We start from the raw sequence: 14405 nt of genomic DNA on the forward strand, positions 1-14405 counted from the left end.
AAAGTGAACGGATGGAGAAGGGTCTTTCAGGTCAATGGGCCTCAAAAGAAGGCTGGGGTAGTGATTCTCATACCAGATAAATTAGATTTTAAACTAAAGACTGTAGTCAGAGATACAGAAGGACACTACATCATTCTTAAAGGGACTATACTGCAAGAAGATCTAACAATTGTAAATATTTATGCCCCCAATATGGGAAAAGTCAATTACATAAGAAAACTGTTGATGAAGATAAAGAGTCATATTGATATGAATACGTTCATAGTAGAAAATCTTAACAAGCCATTATCAGTAATAGATCATCCAAGCAGAAAATCAATGAAGAAACAAGAGCATAGAATGACACATTGGGCCAGATGGACCTCATAGATATATACAGAACATGCCACCCTAAAACAACAGAATACTCGTTCTTCTCATGTGCACATGGAACCTTCTCTAGAATAGACCACATACTGGGTTACAAATCAGGACTCAACTAATACCAAAAGATTGAGATTATTTCCTACATATTCTCAGATCACAATACTATGAAACTGGAACTCAACCACAAGGAAAAGTTTGGAAAGAATTCAAACACCTGGAAGCTAAAGACCACCTTGCTTAAGAATGCTTGGATCAACCAGGAAATCAAAGAACTTAAACAATTCATGGAAACCAATGAGAATGAAGACACTTTGGTCCAAAACCTATGGGATACAACAAAGGTGGTCCTAAGAGGGAAATAAATAACCATCCAAGCCTCCCTCAATAAAATTGAAAAATCCAGAATACACCAGATCTCTTTACACCTTGGAGAACTGGGGAATCAACAACAAATTAAGCCAATGGTACACACAAGAAGCGAAATAATCAAGATGAGAGCAGAGATCAATGAGATAGAAACTAGAGATACAGTAGAACACATCAATGAAACTAGAAGCTGGTTTTTTTAAAGAATCAGTAAGATCGATAAACCATTGGCCAAACTAATCCAAAAGAAAGAGATGGGACCCAAATTAATAAAATTATGAATGAAAAGAAAGAGATCACAACTAACACCAAAGAAATAGAAACAATCATCAGAAATTATTATCAATAGTTATATGTCAATAAGTTAAGCAACCTAGATGAAATGGATGCATACCTGGAAAATTATAAACTTCTAAAACTGAACCAAGAAGAAATTGACAAGCTGAATAGACCAATATCTAGTAATGAGATTGAAACAATGATTAAAAACCTCCCAAAAAACAAGACCTGACGGATTCCCTGGGAAATTCTGCCAAACATTCAAAGAAGAAATAACACCTATTTTCCTAAAGCTGTTTCAAAAAATTGAAGCAGAAGGAAAACTTCCAGATTCTTTTTATGAAGCCAACATTACCCTGATTCCTAAACCAGGTAAAGACCCCACCAAAAAGGAGAATTTCAGACCAATATCCCTGATGAATATGGATGCTAAGATTCTCAACAAGATCCTAGCTAATAGGATCCAATAGCACATTAAAAAGATTATCCACCACAACCAAGTGGGATTCTCCCTGTGTTTCAAGGATGGTTCAACATTAGCAAATCAATCAATGTGATAGAACAAATCAATAAGAGAAGAGAGGAGAACCACATGGTGCTCTCAGTTGATGCAGGAAAAGCATTTGACAAAATCCAGCATCCATTCCTGATTAAAACACTTCAAAGTATAGGGATAGAGGGAACATTCCTCAACTTCATAAAATCTATCTATGAAAAATTCACAGCAAATATCATCCTTAATAGGAAAAAACTCACAGCCTTCCCGTTGAGATCAGAAACATAACAAGGATGCTCACTCTCACCAATCTTGTTCAACATAGTATTAGAACTCCGAGAAATAGCAAACAAGCAACAAAGAGAAATAAAAGGTATTCAAATTAGCAATGAAGAAGTCAAACTTTCTCTTCACAGATGACATGATACTTTATATGGAAAACCCAAAAGACTCCACCCCCAAACTAGTAGAACTCATACAGCAATTCAGTAATTTGGCAGGATACAAAATCAATCCACAGAAATCAGTTGCTGTCTTATACACTAACAATGAAAATACAGAAAGGGAAATTAGGGAATTGATTCCATTTACTATAGCACCAAGAACCATAAGATAACTGGGAATAAACCTAACAAAAGAGGTAAAGGATCTGTACTGGAGGAACTACAGAACACTCATGAAAGAAATCGAAGAAGACGCAAAAAGGTGGAAGACAATTCCATGCTCATGGATTGGAAAAATAAACATTGTTAAAATATCTATACTGCCTAGAGCAACCTATACTTTCAATGTCATCCTGATCAAAATTCCACCAGCATTTTTCAAAGAGCTGGAGCAAACAATCCTACAATTTGTATGGAACCAGAAGAGACCCAGAATTGTTAAGGAAAGGTTGAAAAAGAAAAACAAAACTGGGGCCATCACGTTGCCTGATTTCAAGCTTTACTACAAAGCTGTGATCACCAAGACAGCATGGTACTGGCACACAAACAGTCACATAGACCAGTGGAACAGAGTAGAGACCCAGATTGGACCCTTAACTCTATGGCCAAATAATCTTCAACAAAACAGGAAAAAATATACAGTGGAAAAAAGACAGTCTCTTCAATAAATGGTGCTGGGAAAATTGAACGGCTATGTGTAGAAGAATGAAACTTGACCATTCTCTTACACCATACACAAAGATAAACTCGAAATGGATAAAAGATCTCAACATGAGGCAGGTATCCATCAGATCATAGAGGAGAACATAAGCAGTAACCTCTTTGATATCAGCCACAGCAACTTCTTTCAAGATATGTCTCCAAAGGCAAAGGAAACAAAAGCAAAAATGAATTTTTGGGACTTCAAGATCAAAAGTTTCTGCACAGCAAAGGAAACAGTCAATGAAACAAAAAGGTAAACCACAGAATGGGAGAAGATATTCGCAAATGACAGTACAGACAAAAGACTGATATCCACGTCTATAAAGAACTTCTCAAACTCAACACACACAAAACAGATAATCATGTCAAAAAATGGGCAGAAGACATGAACAAACACTTCTCCAATGAAGACATACAAATGGCTAACAGACACATGAAAAAATGTTCATCACCAGCCATCAGGAGATTCAAATCAAAACCACATTGAGATATCACGTTACACCAGTTAGAATGGCCAAAATTAACAAGACAGTAAAAAACGTGTGTTGGAGAGGTTGTGGAGAAAGGGGAACACTCTTACACTGTTTGTGGGAATGCAAGTTGATCCAGCCACTTTGGAAAACAGTGTGGAGATTCCTTAAGAAATTAAAAATAGAGCTTCCCTATGACCCTGCAATTGTACTAATGGATATTTACCCCAAAGATACAGATGTAGTGAAAAGAAGGGCCATTTGTACCCCAGTGTTCATAGCAGCAATGACCACAGTCACCAAATTGTGGAAAGAACCAAGATGCCCTTCAATGGATGAATGGATAAGGAAGATGTGGTCCATATATACCATGGAGTATTATGCCTTTATCAGAAAGGATGAACACCCAACTTTTGTATTAACATGGATGGGACTGGGAGAGATTATGCTGAGTGAAATAAGTCAAGCAGAGAGAGTCAATTATCATATAGTTTTACTTATTTGTGGAGCATAAGAAATAGCATGGAGGACAAGGGGAGATGGAGAGGAGAAGGGAGTTGGGGGAAATTGGAGGGGGAGATGATCCATGAGAGGCTATGGACTCTGAAAAACAATCTGAGGGTTCTGAAGGGGGTGGGAGGTTGGGTGAGCCTGGTGGTGGTTATTATGGAGGGCACGTATTGCATGGAGCACTGGGTGTGGTACATAAACAATGAATCCTGGTCCCCTAAAAAGAAATTTAAAAAGTTAAAAATTAAAAAAAAAAAAACTAAACTAAATGCTCCAGTCAAAATACATAGAAATACAGAGGGTTACTAAAAGAACAAGATCCATCTATGTATGTCATGTACAAATGATTCACTTCAGATCTAAAGACATATGCAGACTGAAAGGAAAGAGATGGAAAAATGTTTTTCATGAAGATAGAAGCAAAGAAAAAGCTGGGGTAGCAACACTTAAAATGGACAAAATAGACTTTAAGACAAAGACTATAATCAGAGACAAAGAACAATACTACATAATGATAAAGGTAAATATCCATATGATCCAGTAATTCCACTACTTTGCATTTACCCAAAGAAAAGAAAAACACTAAATGGAAAAGATAAATATATCTCTATGTATATGGCAGCACTATGTACAATAGCCCAGATAAAGAAGGAAGTCAAGGATCCATCCATAGATGAGTAGATAAAGAAGAAAAAAAAAAGACAAATCTTGTCATTTCCAATAACATGGATAGACCTAGAGGACATAATGCTAAGTGAAATAAGGCAGTCAGAGAAAGATGAATACCATATGATTTCACTCATATGTGGAATTTAAGACTCAAAATGAAAGAACAAACAAAAAAGAGACTAATAAAAAAAAGACTCTTAAATACAGAAAACAAACTGATGGTTGACAGAAGAGAGTTGAGTGGGGAGATATGTGAAGTAGAAAAAGGGGATTAAGGGTTACACTTATCCTGATGAGCACTGAGAAATGGATAGAATTGTTCAATCATTATATTGAACACCTAAAACTAATGTAACATTGTTATTATGCTTGAATGAAAACAAAAACAAACAAAAAATATCATTCTCGGGGCACCTGGGTGGCTCAGTGGGTTAAAGCCTCCGCCTTCGGCTCAGGTCATGATCCTAGGGTCCTGGGATCAAGCCCCACATCGGACTCTCTGCTCAGCAGGGAGCCTGCTTCCTCCTCCTCTCTCTCTCTCTGCCTGCCTCTCTGGCTACTTGTGGTGTCTGTCTCTCAAATAAATAAATTTTAAAAATCTTTAAAAAAAATATATCATTCTCAAAGTTGGCCTAGAAAACAAGTGTCAACCAGAACAATGGAAAAGGTAGTCCTCAATAGAAGTGGAAGAATTTCCTCAGTGTGTGTAACTCAAAAGAACAAATAAGACAGAAATAGCTAATTATTCATTAAACAGCAGTATATTCCTAAACCTATGAAAATGATGGCACTGTGTAGACTACCAAAAAAAAAAATAAAAAAAGAAAGAAAGAAAGAAAAAAAAAGGAAGAAAAAGAAAAGAAAAGAAAAAGAAAAAAGAAAAAGATAATTCTAAGTCTGGAAACAAAGGAACAAGGAGAATTTGCTTATAGCTGAGTGTCCATCTTGAATGTTAGCAAAATAGGAGATTCTTTATGTAATAACAGTAATAACAAGCTAGTTTTAATATGTAATTTAAGGTGGTCTAATATAAACACAAGAAAATACACAATTGTGTGTAACAAGTGGCTCCCAGCAAGTTCATGTAGCTATTATATAATAAAGATTACTCTTTTTAAAAAATATTTTATTTATTTATTTGACAGAGATCATGAGTAGGCAGAGAGGCAGGAGGAAGCAGGCTCCCCATTGAGTAAAGAGCCTGATGTGGGGCTCGATCCCAGGAACCTAGGATCATGACCTGAATGAAGGCAGAGACTTTAACCCACCCACGCACACCAGGCACTGAGTCTGGGTGACTCAGTTCTTTAGTTTTTAATTGTTAAAGCTTTAGAACTAAGGTGATAGATGTAGTTCATTATTACAACAGAAATTCCAGAGCATGAACTTAAAATAAGTTCTATACAACTCAGACACTTTTTCATTATATGTCAAGGGTTGACTTTGTAGGTCCATGTATTTATGTGTATATGAATCAGTTTAATAATAAGAAAAACTTACTAAAACTTTTTATTCCTTCAATATTCTTCAGATTAGCTCATAAACCTAAATATCCACCCCAATTCTTTAGATTGGATGGGTCAATCAGTTATTACCACAGTTATGCTGCAGAACAAATTATTTTAACATAGTGACATAAAACAACTAAGCAGTTTTCCCGTACAGGTCTTCCGGTCAACTTGGCTTTGGCTTTTCTAAACTGTGCTTAGAAGTCTTGGCTCCAGGCTGTGGTTTGAGTCTCGGTCTTCTCCAAGTGTTTGTCATCTTCCTTTGACCAGTGACTACCAAAGTCATATTCTCTCCTTTTTTTTTTTTTTAAAGATTTGCCTGCGAGCACAGGCAGACAGAATGGCAGGCAGAGGCAGAGGGAGAAGCAGGCTCCCTGCCGAGCAAGGAGCCCGATGTGGGACTCGATCCCGGGACGCTGGGATCATGACCTGAGCCGAAGGCAGCTGCTTAACCAACTGAGCCACCCAGGCGTCCCGTCATATTCTCTTTTGGTGAAAGTCAGAAGCTCAACAGGGAGGGCAAGACCAACCACACAAATCCTTTCAAGTCTCCATGAAAGTTTCATCTCGAGCATACTTTAACCAAACCAAGTCATATGGCAAGCTGAATGGCAATAAAGCAGAGAAGTATATACTCTTTCCATAAAGTGAATATTTCCTAATCAATATTTAATATACCACAGTGAGGAAAGAATTTACCACTGAAAGTAAATGTGATAGAAGCTCAATAAGTGAGGAGAGTTGGGACTGCAGGAAAAAGATCTTTAAAATGTCAGAGAGTAAATTTCCTTAAAAGAGGCATGTCTCCCTTTAGAAAAGTCCAAGAGCATTTAGAGTCAAGATTATAGTAAACAGTGAGTGAAATAAAAGTTGCATTAATTCATTTAATGAGCACCCTAGTGTTTGCCAAGCACTGCAGCAGGCACTGAAGAAAGAAAGAGGAAAAGTACAGGAACTTCTCTATGAAGATGACAGAACACACAGGAGCAGTGAATTGTGATTTAAAGGATGGAGCCTAAAATGGCAAATAGCACATCACAGAGTGAGTGACAAGTGGAAGCATCAACACTAGCTATACAGGGGTTCTCACGACAGAATCAGAAGTCAAAGGCGCACACCTTTGCAATATGAGAGGCATGAGGGACATGGAAGATGGCATTTATTACTGCAAGGACTTTCCGCACAGAGATCTTGGAGCCACAGAGGAAACTGAGAAGGCTGAAGTTCCAGGAGACTGCCGTTGTATGAGACCCTATTTCAATTCCAGCTTGGGAACAATAAAAACAGCTGTGTTTATTTTAATTTACATTCAGAAAAAACATTATTTCAAATTACTGACTTGAAGGAAAAGTGTTGAAGCATATTTCAGAGCAGGCTTTTTGGATAAAATGACAACAGAATAATTTTGTTTTATCCATAGATAAACAGACAAGAGGAAACATGACATCAAGCTACTTTTTCCCTAGACATAGTGTGAGTTTGCTGTGTACAAATCCAGAGGCTCCTTAGAGCCTATGTAATAATAGCTTTGTCACTGTCATAGTTATAATTGTCATGACTACTGACATTTTTTTCCGAGTAGCAGATACTGTATTAAGTGTCTGACCTGTATAGAGCTCATTAAACTCCAACCATATGAAATATGTATTATTAATTCCCTTTAATGAAGGAATTAAGTTATTTGACAGAGAGAGATCACAAGTAGACAAAGAGGCAGGCAGAGAGAGAGAGAGTGTGTCAGAATAACTTGTCTAAGATGAAGCAGCTAGCAAATGGGAAAGTCAAACTTTAAACTCAGGTGTAGTCTGATGCCAAAGCATCAGCATTAAAATGATTTATTACACATTTTCTAGATATATAATAAAAGCATTGCTTGGATTTGGGTTATAATTAAGAGGTACTATGACTGAGGTATCAAATCAAATTTTGTTCAAATCTGTAGAACACTTCAACGAGGAGAGGTGAGAGTTAATGTGCTCTCTAAATTTAACATCTGATATTAATAGACATTTTTTTCACACTATTAAATGGAAAATGAAGCTCATAGAATGAGAGTTATCTTTCATTGATCAAATAATGTGATGATTTACAGAGGTACCACCATAAGCTTTAGGGCACCATAAAAGCCCAGTTGATATAATATTGAACAGCTCACTTTGATAGGCTCAATAATAATAATTTCTGAGTCCCTTCATTGATAAGAGCTGCAAGAATAAATTGAAAGGGAACAAAACTTTAATATAATACAAAGAAAGTAAATAAATGCTGCTCAAATATATGTAATAAGGATTCTACAAAGCAGGATTTTGTTATCTGAATAGTAAGGCAATAGAAAAAAGGTTTGTAGAAAATGATCTTTGATCCTTGCTCAAAAGAAGGAAATGAAAGAAATCTGCCTGTCTCTTTTTGACAGATGTTCAAGTCTTGTTAAATACATGATAAATTTAATAATTTATGTCCAACATAAGGAGGTGCTGGTTTCAGTAGTAAAACCTTAGCCAATTTTACTCCAACAGCAAACACTTAACATATTTACTCAAAATATATTATGATTAAATTACAAAAAAAAATAATAAGCACACATCCTAAATATTTAAAAGTTATAAGATGTCAGGAGTAACATATGCTGATAATTCTGTTGTTTACCATTTGTCTTCTTTCTAAAATATAATCCTTTATAAAGTTCCTTCATTATATTTTTTAGTATAGGCACGACTGTTCCTTGAACTTCTGAGATGGTTTTTTCGCCTTTTGCATTCAAATCAGCATATTTCCTGATTTTAATCCTTACCTTTTTCTTCCCGGTGTTTCTCTCAAATCTGATAGCTGTATGTAGGAACAATCACCAATAACTTTATCTTCTTTTGCACATTTTTTCATCGAAAAATTTTCTCAGTGCCATCTTTTCTGGGCAATCTGGATCAATTGCTCTACCATCTGTAACAGCTATCAAAAAAATTTTTTCTATATGTTTTTCTCTATTGTCTATGTATTTTTTTTACCTAAATAACTTAAAATCACTTTAAGGTGAAAATTTTTTTCTTATCACTACACTTTTTCCCACAAAACAGTTATCATAAACAACAAACAATAGTAAAATGGTTCTGGTATTTATGCAACCATAGTGTTTTAGGTTCATTATTTATAACCTTTTTTAAAATTATGTTATATTAGTCACATACAATGTGTCAGTAGTTTTTGATGTAGTATTCCATGATTCATTGTTTGCATGTAATACACAGTACTCCATGCAAACCGTGCCCTTCTTTTTTTTTTTTTAAGATTTTATTTATTTATTTGACAGAGAGAGATCACAAGTAGACAGAGAGGCAGGCAGAGAGAGAGAGAGAGAGGGAAGTAGGCTCCCCACTGAGCAGAGAGCTGATGCGGGACTCAATCCCAGCACCCTGAGATCACCCTGACCTGAGCAGAAGGCAGCAGCCCAACACACTGAGCAACCCACGTGCCCCAAACCATGCCCTTCTTAATACCCATTACCGGGTTAACACATCCACCTGCCCACCTCCTCTCTGAAACCCTCAGTTTGTTTCCCAGAGTCCATAGTCTTTCATGGTTCTCCTCCCCCTCCAATTTCCCTCCCCCTCTTCATTTTTCCCTTCCTTCTCTTAATGTCCTGCATGCTATTCTTCATGCTCCACAAATAAGTGAAACTATGATAATTGACTTTCTCTGCTAGACTTATGTCACTTAGCATAATCTCCAGTCCCACTCATGCTAATGCAAAAGTTGGGTATTCATCCTTTCTGATGGCTAATATTTCATTGTATATATGGACCACATCTTCTTTATCCATTCATCTGTTGAAGGGCATCTTGGCTCTTTCCAGAGTTTGGCTATTGTGGACATTGCTGCTGTGAACATTGGGGTGTATATGGCCCTTCTTTTCAATACATCTGTGTCTTTGGGGTAAACACCCAGTAGTATAAATATCTGGGTCATAGAGTACTTCTATTTTTAATTTTTTTAGGAACCTCCACACTGTTTTCCAAAGTGGCTGTCCCAATGTGCCTTCCTACCAACATATACCAACAGTGTAAGAGGGTTCCCCTTTCTCCAAAATTTCTCCAACATTTGTTGTTTCTTGCCTTGTCAATTTTTGCCATTCTAACTGGTGTAAGGTAGTATCTCAATGTGGTTTTGATTTGAATTTCCCTGATGGCTAATGATGATGAACATTTCTTCATGTGTCTATTAGCCATTTGTATGTCTTCATTGGGGAAATGTCTGCTCAGGTCTTCTGCCCATTTATTTTTTTTTAACTTGCTTCTTGTTTCCCAGATGTTGAGTTTGAGAAATTGTTTATAGATCTTAATTATCAACCCATTATCTGTAGTGTCATTTGTAAATAATCTTCTCCCATTCTGTGAGTTGCCTCTTAGTTTTGTTAACTGTTTCCTTTGCTGTGAAGAAGCTTTTTATCTTGATGAAGTCCCAAAGTTCATTTTTTGTTTTGTTTCCCTTGCCTTTGGAGACGTGTCTTGAAAGGAGTTGCTGGGGCCAATGTTGAAGAGGTTACTGTTTATGTTTTCCTCTAGGATTTTGATGGATTCCTGTCTCACATTGAGGTCTTTCATCCATTTTGAGTTTATCTTTGTGTGTGGTGTAAGAGAAGGGTCAAGTTTCATTCTTTCATAGTTGTTCCATTTTCATAGTACCATTTATTGAAGAAACTTTTTTTTTTTCCATTGGATATTTTCCCCCTGCTTTGTCAAAGTTTATTTGACCATAGAGTTGAGAGTCCATATCTGGACTCTCTTTCTGTTCCATTGGTCTATGTATCAGTTTTTGTGCTGGTACCATGCTGTCTTGGCGACCACAACTTAGTAATATAGCTTGAAATCAGGAAGCATGATGCTCCCAGCTTTGTTTTTCTTTTTCAACATTTCCTTGGTGATTCAAGGTCTTTTCTGGTTCCATAAAAATTTTAGGATTGTTTGTTCAAGCATTTCAAAAAATGCTGTCAGTATTTTTATCAGGATGGTATTGAAAGTATAAATTACTCTGGGCAGCATAGACATTTTAACAATGTTTGTTCTTCTGATTCATGAGCATGGAATGTTTTTCCATCTTTTTGTGTCTTCTTCAATTTCTTTCATAAGTGCTGTGTAGTTCCTAGAGTATAGAAGCTTTATCTCTTTGGCTAGGTTTACTCCAAGGTATCTTATGGTTTTTGGTGTTATTGTAAATGGAATTGATTCTCTAATGTCTCTTTCTACAGTTACATTTTTAGTGTATAAGAAAGCAACTGATTTCTGTGCATTGATTTTGTATCCTGCCACATTACTGAATTGCTGTATGAATTCTAGTAGTTTGGGGATGGAGTCTTTTGGATTATCTACATTAAGTATTAAGTCATCTGTGAAGAGAGAGAGAGTTTGTCTTCTTTGCCTATTTGAATATCTTTTCTTTTCTTTTTGTTGTCTTGTTGTCATTGCTACAACTTCTAGTACTATGTTGAACGATAGTGGTGAGTGTGGGCATCCTTGCCATGTTTCTGATCTTAAGGGAAAGGTTCTCAGCTTTTTCCCCATTGAGAATGATATTTGCTATCAGTTTTTCATGAATGGATTTTATGAAATTGAGAAATGTTCCCTCTATCTCTATACTCTAAAGAGTTTTAATCAGGAAAGGATGCTGTATTTTTCTGCATCAATTGAGAGGCCCATGTGGTCCTTCTCTTTTATTAATTAGTTCTATCCTGTTGATTGATTTCCAAATGTTGAACCACCCTTGCATCCCAGGGATAAATTTCACCTAGTCGTGATGGATAATTCTTCTAATGTACTGCTGTATCCAGTTAGCTACGATCTTTTTGAGAATTTTGGCATCCATATTCATCAGGGATATTGGTATGGAATTCTCCCTTTTTATGAAGTCTTTGCCTGGTTTTGGAATCAAGATAATAATGGCCTCATAGAATAAATGTGGAAGTTGTCCTTTGGTTCCTTCCTTCCTTCCTTCCTTCCTTCCTTTCTTTCCTTTTTTTTTTTTAACAGCCTCAGAAGAATAGGTATTATTTCTTCTTTGAATTTTTAGTAGAATTCCCCAGGAAACCCATCCGGTCATGGACTCTTGTTTTTGGGGGAGGTTTTTGATCACTGCTTCAACCAGCTCCAGTTCTTTAAGGTATAGAGTTTGTGTATTCAGGATTTTTCTATTTTTTTAAGTGAGGCTTGGACGGTTATGTATTTTGCTTAGGACTGCCTTTGCCATATCCCATAGGTTTTGGACCAATGTGTTTTCATTCTCATTGGTTTCCATGGATTGTTTAAGTTCTTCTTTGATTTCCTGGTTGACTTAACATTCTGGAGCAGAATGGTCTTTAGCTTCCAAGTGTTTGAATTTCTTCCAAATTTTTCTTGTGTTTGAGTTCCAATTTCAAAGCATTGTGTCTGAGAATATGCAGGGAATAATCTCAATCTTTTGGTATAAATTGAGACTTGATTTGTGACCCAGTATGTGGTCTATTCTGTAGAAAGTTCCATGTGCACCTGAGAAGAATGAATATTCTCTTGTTTTAGGGTGGAATGTTTTGTATATATTTATAAGGGTCCATTTGGCCCAGGGTGTCATTCAAAGCTCTTGTTTCTTTGTTGATTTTCTGTTTAACCTATCTATGGTGAGTATGGAGTGTTGAGGGCTCCTACTATTAACATATTCTTATCAGTATATCTCTTTATTTTGATTAGCTGTTGGCTTATGTAGTTGGATGCTCCCATGTTGGGGGCATAGATATGTACAATTGTTAGATCTTCTTGTTTGAGATACCCTATAAGAATGATATAGTGTCCTTCTGTATCTCTAACTACAGTCTTTTGCTTAAAATCTAATATGTCTCATATGAGACTTCTTACCCAGCTTTCTTTTGAGGTCTGTTGGCATGCAACATGGTTCTTCATCCCTTCACCTTCAGTCTGGATATATCTTTGGGTTCAAAATGAGTGTCTTTTAGACAGTGTATGGATGGGTCCTGTCCTTTTAGCCAATATGCTACCTTGTGCCATTTTATGGGAGCATTTAGGCTGTTCACATTGACAGTGATTATTGAAAGATAAGAGTTTACTGTCATCACGTTGCCTATGAAATCCTTGTTTCTGTTCATTGTCCTGTAAATTTCTGTTCTGTATCATTCTTCAGGTCTTTCTCCTTTTATAGAACCTCCCCTGAAAATTTCTTGCAGGTGTTCACATATTCTTTCAGTTTCTGCCAGTCCTGGGACCTCCTTATCTCTCCATCCATTCTGAGTGACAACCTTGCCAGATGAAGAATTCTTGACTGCATGTTATTCTCATTTAGTATCCTGAATATGTCTTTCTTCCCTTTCTGGCTTGCCAGGTCTCTGTAGACAGGTCTGATGTTCCTCCCTCTATACATAAGGAACCTCTTCCCAACTTCCCTTAAGATGGTTTCCTTTGTTCTAAGATTTGCAAGTTTCATTATTACATGCTGGTCTGTTCTCCTTGATCTAGGGAGGGGTCCTCTCTGTCTCTAGGACATGAATGCTTGCTTCATTCCACAGATTAGGGAAGTTCTTGGCTATAATTTTGTCAAATTACCTTCTAGTCCTCTCTCTCTCTATCCTCCTCAGGGATCCCAATAATTATGACACTGAAATATTTCATGGTGTCATTTATTTTCTCTAATTCTGTTTTCATGGATTTTAAACTGTTCCAGGCCTCCTCCTATTCCTTCTTTTCTGTCAGTTTGTCCTCTAAATCACTAATTTGTTCTGCCTCATTTACCCTAGCTATTAGAGTATCTAGTTAGATTGGATCTCATTGATAGCATTTTTAAGTTTCACCAGATCAGCTCTCATTTCTGTCCTTAGAGAATCTATGTTGCCATTAATGGCTTTCTCCATTCTAGTTATCATCTTCATAACTGTTACCCTGAAGTCTATTTCTGACATCTTGCTTATATCCATACCCATTAGTTCTGTGGCAGAGGTCACAGTCTCTGAGGGTTTTTGAGGGTTCTTTCTCCTAGTCATTCTGTTGAGGGGTGGTTGAAGGAATGTAGAGAGTCCAAATTATTGACCACAACCCAAAGCAAGAAACACCTGTTTTATAGAGACCTTAGGGTTGTCAGTCTCTCGTTTTCCAGGTTGTTTTCTGGGGTAGGAGCCTGCCATGTTGCTATTCAGGCAACCCTGTTTGGGCAGAGTTCCCCTGCCCCACTGTGGGGGGAGATGGGCTCAGTGATAACCAGTTTGGGGGGACTTTTGTTCTCTGACAGCTTTCCCTGACAGCTTTCTGTGTCTCTTCCAAGAGATAGATAAGAAGTGACCACATCCATCTTATTCCTTATACTCCATAAGTAAGTGAAACCATATGATAATTGACTCTCTCTGCTTGACTTATTTCATTCAGCATGATCTCCTCCTGTCCCATCCATGTTGATACAAAAGTTGGGTATTCATCCTTTCTGATGGAGGCATTGTTGGAGGCCACGATAAGGCTTGAGACGAGGACCAAACCAGGCCCTGACTTGTGTCTCCCTTTAAGTCCAAATACCTTAATAAAGGGTTGCGGACAGGAAAGGTTGAGTAGCACTGAGAAAGGGTCTGTGCTATGCG

The sequence above is a fragment of the Mustela erminea genome, chromosome 9 (assembly GCF_009829155.1).
Source record: "Mustela erminea isolate mMusErm1 chromosome 9, mMusErm1.Pri, whole genome shotgun sequence".
In the NCBI taxonomy this organism is placed as follows: Eukaryota; Metazoa; Chordata; class Mammalia; order Carnivora; family Mustelidae; genus Mustela; species Mustela erminea.